General features: G+C 53.2%; 1 protein-coding gene and 1 long non-coding RNA gene across 4 annotated transcripts in view; one reads left to right on the forward strand and one right to left on the reverse strand.

Annotated features, from left to right (window-relative positions):
* Nucleotides 1–501: 501 nt before the first annotated feature.
* Nucleotides 502–9,906, reverse strand: LOC148164400 (uncharacterized). The gene is made up of 4 exons (XR_015768212.1): nucleotides 9,777–9,906; nucleotides 8,447–8,688; nucleotides 4,154–4,260; nucleotides 502–547 (listed from the first exon to the last, which is right to left on the reverse strand). It is a non-coding gene; the product is annotated as an uncharacterized LOC148164400 (long non-coding RNA).
* Nucleotides 9,907–15,147: 5,241 nt separating this feature from the next.
* Nucleotides 15,148–19,432, forward strand: part of CAMK2A (calcium/calmodulin dependent protein kinase II alpha) — a 40,231-nt gene continuing 35,946 nt past the window's right edge. For all 3 annotated transcript variants that reach the window (XM_088023503.1, XM_088023504.1, XM_088023502.1), the window contains exon 1: nucleotides 15,148–15,337. The gene's annotated coding sequence lies outside the window, so the exon portion shown is untranslated. The remainder of the gene's footprint in view (nucleotides 15,338–19,432) is intronic.

The raw sequence follows: 19,432 nt of genomic DNA on the forward strand, positions 1-19,432 counted from the left end.
AGATCCTCACGCTCACTCAGACTACTGGAGCAAGGAGTGCTCCTTTGTTTGCAGATGGAGAACTCAGGCCCAGAGAGGGCCCGGGCCTGGGCCAAAGTCACACAAGCCAATGACACATAAGAGTAGGGATTCCAACCTCTTTCCAGTCTGGTGCTTGACACTCTTACCCCTTGGAACTTCTCTCTCTGAACCTCTGAAAGCCTTCAAGGTGTGCACGTGGATGGACCCGGGGAGAAAGCGGACCCTCCGCATCCCCCCTGCTCTGTCTGCTCTGGTCCTGTCTCCAAGGTCTGCGAATATTTTTTGATTTCCCTTTTTGTAACCCATTCAAGAAAACCCATGCACAGCCAAAACAAGAAATATGTTGGGACTTCTGTTGATTCAATGTTCCCTGCAGCAAACAGAATCTTCTGGTTCCCAGGCCTTCTGTGTCCCCCACGAGACTTCTGCTGGGTTGGCATTGGGGCAGACCTGTGCGGTGGGGAACAGCTCGAAGACACTGAGTCCCTGCCGCATTTTCTGGAGCCTGGCCGTGGGTGGCTGCAGCCTGGGATGTGAGGAGGGAGATGTATGGTTTCAGTAATAAGGTCCTAGAATTTTCTGGCTGTAAACTGCTATAGTTTGTGGAGTTCTGGGCAGAGCTGCCATGGTGAACTGGGGAGAAGAGAGAGAAAACCATACAAATGGGGTCTCCAGCCCTCACAGTCCCTATCTCCTCTGATCCATTTGCCATTTGGGGACCTGCATAGTTGTGTGTTGTTTGTTATTTTAAAAGGGCATCACTGCTTGAAAAGAAATAAATAAGAGAGAGCAGGTTTAAAAATGACCCATAGTTGATTTCACAGACAGGCAAACTGAGGCCCAAAAAGGTGAAGGGATTTGCCTAAAGCACTTGCAAGTTGGTGTTGTGGAAACAGTGTCTCCCTTTCATTTCTCAGCAAATCTGACCCCAGCTTTTTAACTCTTCTGGAAATCCAGGAGCCCTCAGAGAATCTCATATGGCCCATAGGCACTTTTCCTAGAAAAACGCATACTCATGACAACCTACAGAATGTGTGTATTATTTCCCACAGAGCCCTTTGCCCTAAAGCCCAGAGACCCCGGGTGAGGGCCCCCTCTGACCTGAGAGGATGGGGTATTGGAGAGAGCAATGGACGATGAGTCAGGAGTCCTGAGTTCAAGGTCCTGGCCTCAGTTTCTCCATCTGTGAAATGGGGAAAATTTGGACCTCACTGGGAAGTTATTACTGGGCATGGCAGCTCCTCAGGCAGCCACACGTGGCCCACACCCTGGCCCCTTGGGGGAGCTGCTCTGGCGGCCAGCCCCAGCTCTGTCCCTTCCCCCAGAAGTTCTGACTCCATCTGCTCTGGCTTCCACACCCCTAGGCCTTGCTCTCTGCTGAGCGATCAGATCAACTAACCTGGGCTCTGAGTTACTGACCACCAAGAGGTGCTAATCATCTCACGGATAATAGGTCTGACTGCATTGGACCAGGAACTTTCTGGAATCACCCCAGCTCATCTCAGAGAGACAGAATGCTTAGGTATCTTAATTGAGAGTGGGGAGACTTTCCCAGGGAGACCAGATTTTGATTATGAGCCTCCTGTCACATAGCATCCAGGCAAGATGCTGAGTGGCTAGAAATTCGGGACTGGACTTCTGGAGAGAGGAGGGGCTGTAGAGACGCGGGTTTCAATCCTGCATGATGGTCAGTGGCTTTTACCATCTGCAGGGGTGGTGGGGTCACAGAATGCTTTGTGAAGCTGATGGAAACTATGCATCTTCTGCCCAGAATAATGCACAGACACAGAATCATTTTATTGAAATTTTAGGTGCATTCATGACCACCCAGGGCCTCCCCAGGGCCTCCAAGCTAAGGCCCAGGTGGAGGGATGGAAGGAAGTGGTAAGAGGGCAGTGGAGAGAGAACAGGGGGTAGTGATTTGCGGGGAGAGGCCGGGGGCCAGGGAGAGTGCAGCCACCTAGAAACGAAAGGGAGGACGGGCCTCAAAGTCTGGGGTCAGCGGGGCCAGAAGCCGCCTGGCGGGGGGCAGGCAGAGCGGATCAGGACTGTTGGGGCTGTAGGGGCTGGGGGAGGGCATTGGGTGGGCGGGTCTGGCATGGCTTCCTTCCAGGGAGCCCGGGGGTGGGCACCAGATTGTGGTGGGTTCATGGAGTGTGGGAGGTGGAAAGAGGAGGCAGCGGATGTCGGACATTTGTTCTGGAAGTTTGGCAGCAAAGAGGGAGGAAGGAAGTGGCCCAAGCTGTTGGGTCGAGAGAAAGGTTCTTGGTTTTTAATTTTAAAAATTCGGGGGAGCAGGATGGTTATTTATTTTTCCAGTATAAGGGAGACCTGTGTGTGTTTGAGGAAGCAGCCAGTGAAGAGAAGACCCTAATAATGGTCAGGACGCCTGACCCTTAAGGAGTCCAGAGTGGGGAGAGGGTGGTTTTGGTTACTGTGCTGTCTCCAGAAGGCCCCCATAAACAGTCTTCTGCCTGCTGAGACCCAGGGGCCTGCCTTGGGCTCTGGGCAGCTCAGAGTAAAGGTGGGGAGGTTTACGTCAGAAGAAACGGGCAGGAAACAGTCTTGGGTAGTAGGAACCTCTTCCCATCCCCGTGTAGGAGAGACTTCTCACAAATGGCCCAGGAAGAAATGTGGCTGGGGGTCCTCATCCCCATCTTTCAAATGTGACCCCACCACCCCTGCAAGAGGATAAGCAAGCTAGTAGCCAAGCTGGGTGAGGACCCAGCCCTTTCAACTCCCCATCGAATGCTCCCATGGCTTCCATGTCAGCATTTTGGGCTGTATCAGGCCAGAGAGAGTGGTGAGGCCCCTGCGGGCTGACAGCCAGCAACTCCCAGGACACAGAGCCTGCCAGGCAGCCAGAAAGCAATTTCCCAGCGTGAATCTTGCTTTTCACGGCCCATTAGCACGTTCCCTATGTTCTCAGCCATGCTGGACCCAGTCGTACCGCGCCCTCTCCATCTGTGTGTTGGAGAACAGGGCGGGGCCTCCCTGCCTGCTTGTGCCCACACACATAGGGGCAGGGTGCTCTGCCCTGCGGAGCAGCCCCTTCGCCTCCTCACCGAGGCCCCCACAACCTCCTCTCTTGGATTTCCTCTTCCCCGAGCTTGGCAAACAAGGTCCATTTTGTTTCTGATGATGCTGGCTGTTCTCATCACTTTGTAGATAATGATGCCTATAAAAGGCGTTGTTTTCCTGAGCATTTACTAGACACCAGGGACTGTGCTAAACCCATCGCATATCTTATTATATCTCATTGAATCCTCGAAACAACTGCACAGGGCAGGTCCTATTCTGATCTACATTTTACAGGGGAGGAAACAGGCTTGCAGAGGTTAAGTAGCTTGTGAGTAAGTGGCTGCACCATGACTTGAACTCTGGTTGGCTTGGCTCAGGAGTTCTTATCCTCATAGAACTTCACTCTCCAGTGTGGTGGTCACTAGCCGCGTATAGCTGCTCAAATGAAATAAAATTAAAAGTTGAGTTCTTCAGTCCTACTAGCCATATTTCAAGTGCTCCATAACCATATGAAGCTAGTGGCCGCCACATTGGACAACACAGAATATTTCCACTATCACAGGATATTCTGGTATAGAATATTGCAGCTGGAAAGTGCTGTGTACTACTCAGCCTCATTCCCATCCGAACCCCCATGTTGCAGATGAAAGAAAGTGAAGCCTGTGTTGGGGCAGACCCCTGCCCAAGACCTCCCAGCAGGGCTGAGAGCTGAGATTCTGTCCCTCCAGTGTCTGTCTGTCTCACACACACGCTTCCCGGCCCACATTCTGTGCTTGCTGACGTGGATACGTTTTTCATACCCAGGGTGACGCACGCGTGCCTTTGTCATACCCAGAGCCTCATGGAAGCTCACGCACAGGGCACTGACTGGGCTGCCTGCACACAGCTGTGGGCAGACATGCCCCCTTGACCCTTTAACATCCAGGAACACCATTGCAGACCCTCCCAGGACCCGTCCATGGACACTCACACTGGGTTCTCACACGCGGGCTTCACCCCTTCCTCTCAGGACACCCGGTCACTCCCCTCCAGCCTGAGCTGCCCACCTTGGCCTCCTCCCCTCTCTGCCCCGTGCTATTTCCAGGCTCCTGCCCCTCCACCTGCTGCCCACCTGCTCGGTTCAGGGCCATGGGAGGACTGGGCTGGCTTTTTTGTTGTTTGCCAAGGCTGCTGGGCTGTAGCCACTTGCTCGTGCAGGACGGGAATGCAGAAATAGGCCTTTTGAAAGCAAAAGATACAAAAGAGAGGAAGTTAGTCTCATTTCTGCTGTAGATTCTCGTCTGCCCCTCGTCCCCTTGACCCCCAGCCCTGTGGTGAGCAGGGTGGATGGAAACCCGAGGCTGCATCGGTAGGAGTGAAGTGCCAAATTCAATATCACAGTTGAGGATAAGTCACGATCAGACCACAGAGCTTTGTGAGCCCAGAGCCCCTGCTCTTGAGGGTCACACTTTCCTGCCTTTGGTGGAGTCAGAAGAGCAAGTGCAGGTGACCTGGATCCTCTTCACAGACCCACTAGGAATATGCCTGGTCACTTGAGGCCTCAGTTTCTCCATCTGTTAAATGGGGATCATAATTCCAACTCCGCAGTGCTGCTGTGGTCAAGAAGGAGCTTAGCGGTGCACATGCATTTAAAAGGAGGATACCTTCTGGGCGCCTGAGAGGCTGGTACCCTCTGGATCAGTAGCTCTGAACTGGTTTTGATAAACTCCTCCCTCTGAGCAGCTGCTAAAAGCTATGCATCCTTGCCCCAGAAAAAAATGCACATACCTACTCTCAGAGGCACAGGATGTCCTTCAGTGGGTACATGGCCCCTGCGGCTGCCCTCCCCATGTTGGAACCTAGTTAGGACCCCCCCAGTTAGGGGCGCCTGGGTGGCTCAGTCGGTTAAGCGGCTGCCTTCTGCTTGGGTCATGATCTCGGGGTCCTGGGATCGAACCCAAATCGGGCTCCCCACTCAGCGGGGAGTCTGCTTCTCCCTTTCCTTCTGTGCTCTCTCTCAAGTAAATAAATAAATCTTAAAAAAAAAAAAGGACCCCTAGTTAGAAGCTGGGATTTACACAAAAGCTTGGCACTGTGTTCCGAGAAGGAAGTTTAACAAATGTACCTTCTCTTGTTTCATAGATGTGGCTCTTAGGTCCTCAGCTCCTAGGGCAGAGCCCAGGTTCACGGGGCTGCGAAGCTGCCCTGCAGAGTTGCATGTGACCGCCCCGTCAGGGCTGACGTGAGGGCATCTAGCAGGACTCCCCCAGAGGGCGGGCAGGAAACAATCCCCTGGACCGCATGTTAAATGAAAATACAGATCCCCTGTACCCCTGCCCAGAGGTTCTGGTTTGGTTAAGTCTGGATAAGGCCTTGGTATATGTATTTTTAAAATATCCCCAGGGCATTCCAGAGCAGCCCGTTTGATAACCATCGGTCTAAGATCTTTTTGGAATGGAATTTTTTACTTAGTTTTTTACTTAGAATTTGTTTCTTTAGTGGAGAAATTATATCCATCCCTCCTTCCCTGCCTCCCTCCCTCTACCCCTCCCTCCCTTCATCCCTCCATCCCTCCATCCCACATTAACTGAACTCTAGCTCTGGACCAAACACAGGCTAAATGCTGGTGAGTGAGGCAGGATCCAGCCCCTGCACTCAGGACCTTATAGCCCCTCTCCTTCCATGCCCCTGCTCTCGATGGAGCTCTCCAACTTTCCCAGAAGGGGCCACTTTAAACACTCTCCCCCAGGGCCTTTGGGAATTGTGGCCTCCAGCTGGGCAGGGACCTGAAGGTCTTTGGGTCCATCCCCCTGTCTGGGTAGGGTGGGCCCCTTTGAGAGACCAGTCGTGCCCTACCTTCTTCGGATGCCTGTTCCTATTCCTAACACCCTGACGTAAAAGCCACTCCCCTGTCTCATTCAATCTCCCTCACTGTGAATTCAATCCACTTCTCGTTTCTGCAAGTAACATTTATGGAGGCCCTAACTGGTAGCAGACATTGGATACTGGGGCACAGGGACGTGGAAAGGAAAGTTAAAGTCCTGGTCCTCAGGAACTCACCATCAGGTGGGAGGCACAAACAGGACGGGCAACCGAGCAAGAGTCACGGTGAGCTTGGGCTAGATGGGGAGGGGTGGAGTGCTCTGGGAGCACAGGTGAGGGAGCCCTTAACAGGGAGGCTTCTCTGGGAAGGAGACTCTGGTCTTGCTGCTTTCCTGGGGCGGGAGGGGTGGGGGAAGGGCAGCAAGGGTGCACACCCCAGGGAAGGTCCACTGCTGCGTGAGACGATCCACTTGCCCAGGAATTCCAGTGCAAGTGGATAGTCTAGTGCTTTCTAGTGCTTTCCTACAAGGTCACATTTCCTGGTCTCATGCCCCCTTCTGGCTCTTTCTTCTTCATCCCTCTCCAGTTTTCCACTCGCTCCATTCATGCGGCTCAGAAACCAGAGACACCGTGCCCAGGGTGTGTACAGAGAGGGCGTACGGAGAGGAGCCAGCGTGCAGGCTTCCTGGGCTTGGACCCGCCCTTATGCTGAGGATAGGGCATCAAAGTTTGGAGGATGTGATGAGGTGTGGCCTTGTCAGGAACCTGGGTGTGGCAGGCTCCCTTGGTGGTGGTGGGGGGTACGAAGACCTGAATTCTAGTCCCGGCCCTGCCTACAGCTAGCTATGTGAGCCATCTACACCGTCTACACTGGGGCTCAGAGTCTTCTGTTCCACTGCTGACGTGAGGAATCAGAATCTGCATTTTAACAAGACACGCTGGTGACTCATATGCACATTAGAATTGGGGAAACCTGCCCACAGACTTGCTTCTTGCCATTAGTCTGTGGTTGGGGTGCTAATGGCGGTAACTCCGGTCAGTGTCCAGCTGCTTAGGGGCCTCTCCTGGGATATGAAGGCGTTGCACCAGATGACTTTTGTGGTAGGGGTATGATATCATTCCCAGATCCGAGATCGAACCCTCACACTAGGTTTGTTGGGCCAGATACTCTGTTTACATTTTTTTTTTTTAGAATAAGGTGCCAGTATTTAAGAATTGGGAAATTTCACATAAATATCTAGACTTCAGGCTTTTATTGAAAAATTGAATAATTTGGGAAACGGGCCACATTCCACCTGGCAATAATCAGTGTCCCCATGCAAAGCACTGGCACAACCCTCGCTCCAAATGTTTCCCAACCACTGATACTCTGTGGATCAAGTCCCAGGCGCCTCTTAGAACATGAAAAGTGGGGCGCCTGGGTGGCTCAGTCGGTTAAGCAGCTGCCTTCTGCTCAGGTCATGATGTCAGGGTCCTGGGATCAAGTCCTGCATCAGGCTCTCTGCTCAGTCAGCGGCAAGTCTGCTTCTCCCTCTCTCTCTGTGATCTCTCTCGCTTTCTCTCTCTCAAATAAATAAATAGAATCTTTAAAAAAATAAAATAAAACATGAAAAGATGCTCAGCCTCACTCAATATGAGAATTACAAATCAAACCTACACTGAGTCGCCATTTCCCACTTGTCTCATTAGCAAAGATAAGAAAGTTTGATAACACACTGTGGACAAGGGTGGAGGGAAATGGTCCCCTCACATACTAGGGAAAGTAAATTGGTACGATCGCTAAAATGGATAATCTCCCATCATCCTTCAAAATTACCAATAACACCTACCCTTTGACCAAATAATACCAGTTCTTGAAGTTGATCCACAGACACTTGCACACATGGGAAACGTTAATTCTAATGCACACATAGAAGGTTAGTCATTGCAGTGCTGTTTGTAAAATGCATGGAACTATGGATTGAACTAACCTAATTGCCTACTGATAGGGCACTGGCTAGGTAAATTATAGGACAGCCATATGATTAAGTAATGAGGATCTCTTTATGTTACAATATGGAAGGAGTATTTCCAAAATATTAATTGAAAAAGGAAGGGTGCAGAACAGGATGTGAGGTCCAAAACCCTTGTATGGCAGAGAGTATTTGTGAAAAGATGCTCAAGGACCTGGTAACATTGGCTGTCCCTGGGGACGGGACCTTGGAGACTGGGGTACAGGGGTGGGAGGGAGTCTTCTTATTATCTACTCTTCCATATCATTTGAACTTTGAGCCATGTTGATGTGTTACCTACTCAAAGAATGAAAACTACAATCTTTCAGAGACCTAGATTCTGTGATTCTGACACTACATGATTCTAATGTTTTACAACTCGGTGAGTCCAACTTATTACAACTCTGGAAGGCTCATCTCTTATGAGGCCAAGGCCCTCATAATCTGCTGGCAGGGGTTCTCCTGGGTCGCCATCCCTGCCCTGTCCCTGAGTCAGGCCATGCAGCCCCCGTGAGCTTGAGCAGCCCTGCAGGAGGGCTCCCTAGCCAACACGGTACAGATGCATGAATTTTGGCATGTCCTAGCGATGCATCCCTTGGGCCCTTGCTTACCTCCTTCACCTTCTCTGTCCTCCTAGGGGAGCCTTCTCAGTGGTGCGCAGGTGTGTGAAGGTGCTGGCTGGCCAGGAGTATGCTGCTAAGATCATCAACACCAAGAAGCTCTCGGCCAGAGGTAGGTGGCAGATCCATGCCTTACCCGCCCTCTGGGGCTCTTCTTCCCTCAGCGCCTTGGGTTAGAAGCCAGACCTGGGTCTGTCCCCCTGGGTGATGTTGCAGGGGGGAGATTCTTCTTCCTGTGGGTATTATGAGAACAGATCCCCCCATTTTCCTTCCCTAGGGGATCTAGACTGGAGGCCACAGCCTCTCAGATAGGCCAGGCTCTCTGCCTCCCACCCAGGTGAAGGCTAAGGTACCAGGTGGGACTTCCTTTCCCTACCCTTCTGTCACTTGCTTCCTTTCTCATCTCCAGACCTTGCAACCACCCTTCCTTTACCTGGCTCCTTACAAGGCTGGCCCTTTTTCAAACTTCAGGCCTCAGCTCAATGCCACATCCTTTGAGAGACTTCCCTGACCCCTACATCTGAGGGTGTCTCCCCCATTTTATTTCTGTTGTTACTGTTTACCTTCTTTTCGGCTTTCCCCCAGTCTGCACTTATCCCATTTACTGGCTTGGTCCCTTATTAAGCATGCATCTTGACCATAAGCTCCAAGAGGACAGGGATGGCTTTCATTCCCTGCTATACCCAGTACCTGGGACAGCACCCAGCACATCCCAGCGCTCCACCAGTGTCCAGTAAACTCCAGGTGCATTCTACTTCAGCCACACCGGTCTGCTCTCTCAACCCTAAATATTCCCTAGAACAGTAGCTCCCAAACCTGTCCTCACCCTGGAACCCCTGGAGAGCCTCAAAAACTCCTGATGCCTGGGCCCTGCCTCCAGAGGTTGTGACTTTATTCATGTGGGGGTGTGACCTGGGTTTGGAAAAAAAAAAATCCCCAGGTAATTCTGGTTTGGAAGTGGTCCTAGACCAGCAGCGTCAACATCACCAGGAGATTGCTAGAAATGGACATTCTTGTTTCCAGACTTAAGGAATCAGGATCTGCATTTAAAAAAAAAGGATCTGCATTTTACCAAGATATCCCGGTGATCGTGTGGGTATTGGAACTTGGAAAGCCTGCCCAGGAGCCTTGCTTCTTGCCCTTAGCATGTGGTTAGAATGGTAGTGGTAGTAACCGTGGTCAGTGTGTTGGGGAAGGTTATCTTCAAAAATCCAATGCCTGCTCTGAATGCTGTCTAAGCTGCCCTGGGGACCTCCGGGTGAGGCGGGTACAGGTGCAGCATGGGAGATGTCATGGGGTGGTCAGGTGGTCAGGTGTTTACCTGGCATAGCGGCAGCTGTGTTGGGGCCAGGGCCCAGCAGGGGTGGGGTTCACGGAGGCTGGTACAGGATGTTCACATGGTCCCCCGAAGGCCTCCCTGCAGGCCCTGTGTTGGACCACGTGTTGCTGCCTTTCATCTCTCTGGCTCAGTGCTGCTGGGAGCCCAGCACCTTCTCCCAGTTACTGAACTCCCCCGTAGGCAGCCAGTGTCCTGCGGTGAGAAGAGGCTGGGCGTGTGGAGGGTGGTTCTCTGAGGGCCGGGGCCCAAGACGGCACACATTCAGCATGGAAGCTGGTGTGGAAGGACGACACCCGCGGAAAGTCTGGGGCCGGAGCCAGGGGAGGGGAGCCAGGGCGGCTGGGGCAGCCGCGTGTCCAGAGGGTGGGATCTGCCTTGCTTCCCGTGGCACGAGTGGCAGTCCGGCGCCCTTTCTGTGCTTTGATCAAAGGAGATGTCCCAATCCCTGAGATACAGTGGGGGCAAGATTAGGGCCACAACTTGGTGACAGGTTGAGGTTGCTTCAAAATGAGGGAGGGTCAGGAGTCAGGATCCTCCCTGGATGCTGGAGCGCTTGGGTCAGTTCACTCAGAGCGACACCTCTCCCCGCCGTCTGGTTCTCGCTCTCTCTCTCTCTCCCTCCCTCCCTCCCTCCCTCTCTCTCTCTCTCTCTCTCTCTCTCTCTCACACACACACACACACACACACACACACTCTGACAGGAAGAGACAGATGTGTATGAGGGACAATGGAAGGGGCACTGCCTCTTTTCTGGAAGGTAGTGACTAAGCATTCCTTGGGCAGTGTGGACTCTGGGCTGTGCCAGGACGAAATCAGCAAGTCCCCTGTTTTTGGCAATTTTTTGAGGCTTTGCCATCCTTACAGGAAGGTGGCCCGGGGCCTAGGTGAGTGTGGAGGGTGGAGTGGGGAGGTTCTCAGGGGAGCCTTCTCAAACAAGTCCGCCAACTGCCAACTCTTCGGAAGAGCGGAGCTGCTTCTAGCAGGTTCCTTTGTTTTCCACCCATGGTGCCTGGGGAGAGGAGCAGTTTGATGCTGACTATTTGGCAACATATCCTAAACCGCTCCTGCTGGCACTCCCTGGGGACTTTGGCAGCTCCCGGCAGGGGCCTGGCCCACCCGGGGCGTCCATCCTCCCCGCCCCCCCCTCCCCGCCCCAGCTGCAGCTCCCCCTTCCCCACCAGGGTCCTCCTCTTCTTCTGTTGAGTGGCTGCCCAACCCAGGAGATATTTTTTCCTATGTATTTTAAAGCTACTCATTTAAGATAAAATGCTCAAAGTGTCAACAATTTCAAGAAGTCATAAAGACATGGAATGGGAAGTGAAAATTTTGCCTGTCTCAGGCCCTGCCAGGTCCCCTCGGGGGCCTTTAAAAAAACGCGGCTGCCTTAGTTCTACCCTGGAGGGCTGAAGTCAGTAGGTGAGGCTCAAGCTCCTGCACTGAAAAACTCCCATCCACAGTGACGATAGCCAGTATGCTCAGGGATAACTCCCTGCCAGGGCCTCCAGAGGCTTCCCAGCCCCAGCCTCACCCAGCGCACAGAAGACACTCATTAGCATTTTAGGGGACGCTGGGCACATGGATGTGGCTGGTGCAGCCAGGGGTGACTGACAGGGGTACAGAGACCTCCACAGTAACCACTGTCCACCCAAGTGCTGAGGGCTCACTTCCTCAGCTCCCTGGCAACCAGTCCCAGGACATGGGGTGAGAAGCACGGCGTGAGCTCATTCAGGCTGCCCCTGAGCCTCAGGCCCATGCTGTGAAGGAGGCAGTGAGACAGATCCTTCCCGTTTTCCTTATCTTACTCCCCACTCCTGCCTGGCATTCTTGGCCCTTGGAATTATTCCTCTAACCTCCCAGGATCAGGAGCCCTGTTGAGGCCCTCTAGAGGGTGGGGGCATTTCCTCTTCCAAGACTTGGAAGCCTATTTTCTTCCCTGGTTCCTGTGCCTCTGGCGGGAGTCCCACCCCTACCCCCTACCCCTGCCCACTTTGCAGGCAGAGCCTTCCAGGCTGCCTGATTGTACTTCCCCCATGCTCTGCTCTGTCTTGCCCTGCCCTGCTGGCACTATCTGGCCCCAGGAACCTTACCCTGAACTTTACTTGCACTCGTCCCTGCCTGCCAAGCTCTTGGGCAGGGCAGGGGCCCTCAACCCCAATGCCCTGGAGGCCTGCCCCTAGGGAGGGAGGGAGAAGGTTCACAAGGTATCATAGTGAGCATTAGGGGGCAATCCTTCCAGGTACCTGGACAGGAGGCTTCCCTCAGGCCTTTCACCATGTGGGACTGTATCAAGCTGAAAGGATTGATTTAGCAATTAATTGTTTATAAGAATGGGAGGCAATGTAGTATAGTAATTTTGAACATGGGTTGAAATCCCAGCTCTGCCATTTCTTAGCTATGGAACCTTGGACAAGCTGCTTAGTGACTCTGGGCCCCTTAGTGACTCTGGGGCATGGCCATGACTGACAGACAAGGTCTTGCTCTCATTGCACCTGTTCTCTAGTGAGGAAGACTGGAAAGAACATTAAACACACAAATAAGCTTTAGGTAAACTTTAGGTAGCAACGAGTTATAAAGAAAATGAGACAGGATAGTGGGGAAGTGATGGGGGTCAGGAGGGACCCTCAGAAAAGGCAGCCAGGGAAGCTCTCTGAGGAGGTGATACTGTGCTGGACCTGCCTGAGGAGGAGGAGGCAGCCATGAGAAGACCCAGGGGAAGAGCATTCTAGGCAAAAGGCCCAGCAAGTGCAAAGGCCCTGAGGTGGGAAGGTGCATGGAATGCCTGAGGCCAGAAAGGTGGCCACTGTGGCTGAAGCTCCAAGGCCAAGGTGAGGCAGGACCAGTGGTGTCTGGATGGCCGTGGTGAGGAGTTTGGATTGCAAGTACAATGCAGAGTTTGAAGAGTTGTTGGAGAGTTTGAAGCCAGGGAGAGACAGCATCTAATTCATGTTTTAATAAGAGGTCCTTGGCTGAAAAAGATGATTGGCTGGAGTGGGGAGAACATCCAGGAGTGGTTCCTCAGAGCTGTGGGTTCTAAGGAGGCTTGACTACCTTATTAAGTGACTTTGATAACGGGACTGCTCCTTATCACTGGGCCTCAGTTTCCTTACCTACAGAACAGAGCAAGGCCTCAGAGGTCAAGAGAAACACAATCCCTACTTTCTCTGAGGAATGTTAGAAAATAAAAACATGTCAGAGTTACAAAAACTGTTGGATAACATATATGTTTACATAAATTCGACAAATTAATGCTTTTAGCCCAGAAATTTGCAATGCGGTGTGGTTGGACTTTGCACAAGATGATAGCCAGATTTATAAAAACAGTCAGCTCCTGGCATTTCTGGCTGTGAGGGCTGGACATCAGGTCCAAGTGTGAGGCTGTGTGACCTGCCTGTCCTTTCAGTGCTGCTCACGTGGTGGAGAAACATCAGAATTCTGCATTTGGGTCCCTCGTCCCCTGAATGTATAGGCTGGACCAGCCTTGTCCTCTGAATGTATAGCCTCCAGCCCCCTCTGATAGGCCCCACTTGACCAGCCTGCTCTCTGGTTCTTCTGCTGGGGATGGGTGGAGTGGGGGACAGGGTTGTAGGGCTAGGGGAGCGTTCAGCCGTCCTCAGTCCACTGAGGGCCCTCAGCAGCTCTGGATGCAGATGCCCCTCCTTTGTGTGGGAATTGGCCTCCTGCTATCCTGGAGGATGTGGAAGGAGGATGTGCCAGGGGGAGTGTCCTCCAGTGTAGACAACCTCCCCTCCCCTAGCCCGTGGTCCACCTTCTGCTGGGGAGTTGAGCTTACCCTCTGTGGAAAGGGGAGTGGACTCAATTGCTTTGCTGACGAAAAGGCCCCATTTCAGTATTGTTCTTGGCTTCTGCAGCCCCTGGAGGAAGGCCAGTGATTGCTCTACTAAAGGGGCAGGGGAAAGGGGAGCTGGCTGCCTGGGGACAAGGGCTGGGACTTTCTCCCTCCTTATTGCCCTCCTTGGTGGCTGCCTGCTCTGAAGGCGCTAGACAGAGACTGGAATTCTAACCTGGGCTTCTGCCACTGAGAGTCTGCGTGAGGTCCCTCCTATGTGCCCCGATTTTCCCATTCAGAAATTGGGGGCAGATGGAGGCGGTGGCGCTGAGTCAGGGCGTGGAGAGCAATATAGCATGGTAAAGCTCACCCTGGATTCTGACTGCCTGGTACAAAGTGTGGCGCCACTCATCACCGCGGGTGCAACTCTGAGCCGGGTACTTGGCTTCTACGCACCTCTGTAAGGTCGGATGTGATATGACCTCCCTCAAAGCGTTGTTGTGAGAACTTGAGATGGATAGAAAGGTGCTCTGCACAGTGCCTGGCACATGGTAAATATTCTGCTGGCTCCCTTTGTATTGTTCTGGTTTTTTAAATTAAGGCATTAACTATGGAATTGTGAGAAAAGCACCGGAAAGGAAATTGAGAAGTGCATAAAATGGGGACAGTGATGCCCACAGCACAGGGTGGTTGGGAGGATTGAAAAGAGTCATGGGAAGGATTGTTCCCAGCAGCCTCAGAGCGGGAGACCACGGGGGCAGATCCTGAACAAGGCCTCTCTCCCCGGGGGTCTGGACGAAAGTCCTGGAAAGCAGGTACGAGAGCTCCGGGTAAAGCCCCTGCAGATTATTTGGGGCTGTCTGTGTCCCTGGCCCGGGGTCCCCTGTAAGGGAGGCGGCCTCTGTGAATGAATACAGCTCTTTTCCTGCAGAGAAATATATACTCCCTTAGAAAGGTTCATCATTCAATGGTTTATTCTTTAATTCAATTATTTCTTGAGCACCTACTATGTGCCAGGCATTTGGGTAGATGCCAGGCCAGGGGTACAACAGAGACCAAGCTCTTGCCCTTAAGGGTAAAGGTATCCATGAGACAAAGTGAGATGTGTTGTCCCGGGACACTGACCACACAGAGGAGGGGCCCCTACCAGGCTGCCAGGAGAGGGTATATCTAAGGATAGGTGGCAGTGAAGGAGTGGTGGCCAGTGAAGGACAGGTGGGAGGTTGAGAGGGAAAGTTCCAAGCTGAGAGAACCACATGGGTGGTTCTGAGAGGACTGAGCAGGGTGGGTCTGGAGAAGTGCCATTTAGCAGTTCAGTCTGGCTGGAGTGCCGTGCGTGCAAGGGGCAAGGCTGGAGGCGGGGCAGCAGAAGCCTGCTGGGTGGGCGTCGCAGGCTCTGCAGATGGGGCTCAGGGATGCACCTCATTTGAGAGCCCCGGAAACCAAGGCCCAGAGAGAGGAAGGAACTTCTGAGGCCCTGCAACCCTGCCCCCCACCACCCCGCCTCTGCTGCATCCCACCGCCTTCCTGGAGAACCCAGGGGCCCTGCCAGAAAGGCCAGCTTAATTGGGAGGTGGGACGGGGGCCCAGGGGCTGCCCTGGGAGGTGCAGAGCATAAGAGGCCATGAAGAGGCAGAGACGGAGTGGGTGAAGTTTCCTCCCTCATGTGGGACTCACCTGGGCATCTGGGTTTCAGACCATCAGAAGCTGGAGCGCGAAGCCCGCATCTGCCGCCTGCTGAAGCACCCCAACATCGGTGAGCTGTGGGGGGTGCATGAGGGGCGTGGGTGGAGCCTGGCCCTGCGCCCCTGCCTGAGCTGGTGGGCCTTCTGGGCAGGTGGGGGGGTAGCTGCTCTCTTCTCTGGGGATGGTGGCAGTAGTGATGGGAAAGGGGGTGCCTTTAATGGTCTCCACATTTCTCAGAGACCAGCTTGGTTGGGGAGAAGGTGAAGAAGGGGCCCTTCCTCCTATAGCCCACGCTGCCAGCAGCCTCCTTCAGAAAAGCTGTTTCAGGAAAACTCCCGAAGCTCTGAGAGAGACAAAAATAGGCCAGGCGTGGCCTTGACCATAACAGCCCACTCCCCAAACCTACCCCAGGCTGAGTCAGCCTGGCACTGTGGCCTGCCCACCTACCTAGACCAGCAGCCTGCCTGCCCCTCAGAGGCAGGCTCCGACGTGGCCCCTGCCCCAGGGGTAGACTGAGCACCCGCTGCCGGGGAGAGGCTGGGCCTAGACCACACATCACTGCCTGACCTCCCCTCCTCCCCCATGCATGACTGGGGGTCTGCAGCCCCGCCCATCAGGGTTCTGAGTTGGGGCGGTGTGGCCAGGGGCGGGTGGGGGGAGGGGCGGAAGAGCAGATTCTAGATATAGTTCTGTCAGGGAATGGCTGTGTGACCTTGGGTGGGAGCCCTGCCCTCTCTGAGCCACTTTCCCCCATCTGCAAAAGGAGACACCCTCTGCATCATCTGGGCATCCTGTTAAAAGGTAGTTTCTGGTTCAGTGGGTTTGGGTGGTTTCCAAGATTTTGCATTTCTGACATGCTCCAAGGCGATGCCAAGGCTGCAGGTTCGGACCCCACTTTGAGGAACAAGGCCTAGGTGCTCTTCTAAGGAATATTCCAACTCTGACAGCCACCAAGGCTTTGCCCTTGGGAAGGAAGCATCTCTCTGTGCCCAGAGACCCAAGGGTTAACTTTCCTGCTGGAGAGAAGCATCTCCATCCGCTATTTATACCCAAAAGGCACCTCCCCTTCCCTGGGCCCCAGGAAGGGGAGCAGAACTGTGCAGACAGCAGCCAGAGTCTCCAGGATCAGAATCAGAGGGGGGGCAGCAAGGCGGCAGGGGGCGGGGAGCAGCCCTGCTTGTACCCTGGTCCCTGGCCTGCTGGCAGGCTCACTGTGTGGCCTTGGGCGGCTCCTGCCCTCTCGGGGCCTCTAGCTGCCCAGCCCTGTGAAGGAGGGGTTGGGAGGGAGCTCCGACCACGAAGTCCCATGGTCCTTAGAAAGCCTGGCGGCCACAGAGGAAGGAAACAGGGAGAGAGAGAGAGAGAGAGAGAGAGAGAGAGAGAGAGAGAGTGTGTGTGTGTGTGTGTGTGTGTGTGTGTGTGTGTGTCTGTGCGTGTGTTGCTGCCCCCTGCGGCGGTCTCAGGTCAACTCTGCGTCCTCCACCCTCCCCCGCCCCCCATACATGGGGAGCAGTACCTTATGGGCTCTGGGGCTGACAGACTGCAGCTCAAATCCTGGGTTTGCTGCTTAATTGCTGTGTGACCATGGACATGTTGCTGAACCACTCTGAAGCCCAGTTTTCTCCTCTGGAAAATGGCAATGATACCCTCCTCATAGGGTTGTGATGATTAATTAAAGCATAGCACCATGACAGTCCCGAGGTAAGTGCCACTCCCCTTTTTCCTCAGTCCACCCCTTCCCACAAAACAACCTTACCTGAAAACGTAACCTCCATACACTTCTCATTCCTCCGAGCCCTCACCTTGTTTGGTCACCAGTTTGGGGCGCTGTATTTAACGGGTGGTTAAGAGAATGGGGTTTGCACCTGGGGTCCAATCCCAGCTCTGCAGTTCACAGGTGTTGGAGCATGCGCGGGCTATGAGGGTAATCATGGTGGCCACCCTTTACAATTGGGCGGGCTAAATGAGAAATTGCAAGGGAAGCACTTAGCACAAGCCTGGCCCGTGGTAAAGTCTCAGAAATGGCACTTCATCATCATCATCATCATTGAGGCCTTTACTCCTTCCTTCCTTCCTTCCTTCCTTCCTTCCTTCCTTCCTTCCTTCCTTCCTGCACCTGACGGCAAGGGTATCTGGGGCCCCACCATGCACCAAGACCTCTGCTGGGGGCTGAGGATGTGCAGAAGAAGTGGGGATGGGGTTGGGGTGGGAGTGGCTGATGTACAGAGATGTGGAGAGCAGAGCTGAGCCCCAGACCAGGAGGATTTGGGGAAGAACCCTGAAGCTATCTCAGGGCTGGAAAGGCCCTGGAGGGTGCTGCTTCCTGAGCCTCTAAGCATCTCACTTCTCAGTCGATTATAATCTGCCCGAAGAAGTGCAGAGAGGTGCAGCTGTGGATGTAGAACCCAAGAGGCGAATCTGGGCCTGGAGGTGCTAGACTGAGTCCTAGTCATGCGGCTCGGTGACTCTAGCCAGGCTTACTCCCTGCTCCCCATGTGTGGCTGGTGTGCAGCCCCGGCGGGACCAGGTCAGGGAGGCCCTGGCTCAGCACAGGGGCGTCCAACTGTGCTGTGCACTCGGGACAGGGACAGTGCCCCACACCTGCTGATGGGGCCGACTCCGAAGGCCACCCCAGGGAGTTTAGCAGGGGATTTGGGGTGGGCAAGAGAAGTGAGGCTGGTCAATGAGGAAGATGACAGTGTCTTCATTTGTCAAGTTCTTGCCGGTGCCGGGCACTGTGTTTAAGGCTTTGTAAGCATCATCGATTAACCCCCCGCAGCAGGCCAGTGGTGTTACCACTATGGGTAGGAAAGGAGGCTCAGAGAGGCTACCTGATTTGCCCAAAGTTAACACAGCTTATAGGAGGCAGATCTGGGAGGTGAGCCCAGCAAGACTGACTACAGAGCCCATCTTCCCAGCCATTCCACTGAGCTTCCTAAGTGGACGTCAGGAGTGTGCTGTCAGGGGGCAGAGGGTAGGGCAGCAAGCACTACCTTTCAATTTCCAAGAAAAAAACCTAATCACTGTTGGAAATATGAAAGGAAGGTCAGAAATTCATGAGCCCAGCTATATAAATGAAAACTAGGTTACAGATCTGTTGGATCTCTGGCAATATTTTAAAAAGTCACAAACTGGCAGCTTAGCTCAATGACCACAGATGTGTCAAGCTCTACGAGGTGGTGAGACCCTTTCATACCCTGTGGTGGCTCTTGAATCTTTCTTTTCCTCTTCGGCTTTGGACTGTTCTTTCTCAGGGCAGCCTTCACTGATGGGAGGGGAGGTTTTATGTGTCCTGTCTCCTGGGTTCTGAGCTGTGATGGTGCCACCTCTCAGGGACTAAAGCCCACCCCAGTGCCCTTATGCAGGTGGGGGCTGGAATCCAGCCTGTGCTCCCCTTGTCTGGCCGTTTAGAGGGGCAGCCCTTTTTTTTTTTTTTTAAGATTTATTTATTTATTTATTTGAGAGAGAGAGAGAGAGAGAGAGAGAGATCACGAGCAGGGGGGAGGAGTAGAGGGAGAGGGAGAAATGGGCTCCCTGCTCAGCAGGGAGCCGGATGTGGGACTTGATCCCCTTAAGGACCCTGGGATCATGACCTGAGTGAAAGGCAGATGCTTAACCGACTGAGCCACCCAGGCGCCCAGAAAGGGTTTGTTTTTTTTTTTTAAACTTTATCTTGATAGACTAATAATGCAAGCTTATGGTAGATCAATGAGAAGACCATTTTTAAAGTTTTGGGGTTGTCCCTCCCTAAGACAAGGAGAGTGGCCCTTTGCACTGACCCTGACTTCCTGAGTTAGTCCGTCATTGGCTGCAGGCTGCAGGTAACCTTGTACACAAGGTGGCTCCACCAGTAGTGGGCAATTCTCCAGCGAAGGGCAGTAAATGTGAGCTGTTAGCAGCCACCTCTCCCAGAGGCTGCAGGATGGCTGTCCCATCTTACAGAAGGAGAGCCGGCCAGGGCACCGATCCGGGGTTGTCAGATTCGGCATACAGAATATACAGGATGCTCATTTCAGTACACATGTACACGTCAAAAACCAAGCATACCTTTGCTTTGAAATGCATTAAAAAACTGAAATAGATGAATAGATAGAGGGATGATTAGAAATGTAGTAAAACAAGTATAAGAAAGGATTAATGATAGAATCTAAGTGGTAGGTATATG

Source organism: Eumetopias jubatus, unplaced genomic scaffold (assembly GCF_037043125.1).
Source record: "Eumetopias jubatus isolate StellerSeaLion01/CBP00866 unplaced genomic scaffold, mEumJub1_p1.0 scaffold_5, whole genome shotgun sequence".
Lineage (NCBI taxonomy): Eukaryota > Metazoa > Chordata > Mammalia > Carnivora > Otariidae > Eumetopias > Eumetopias jubatus.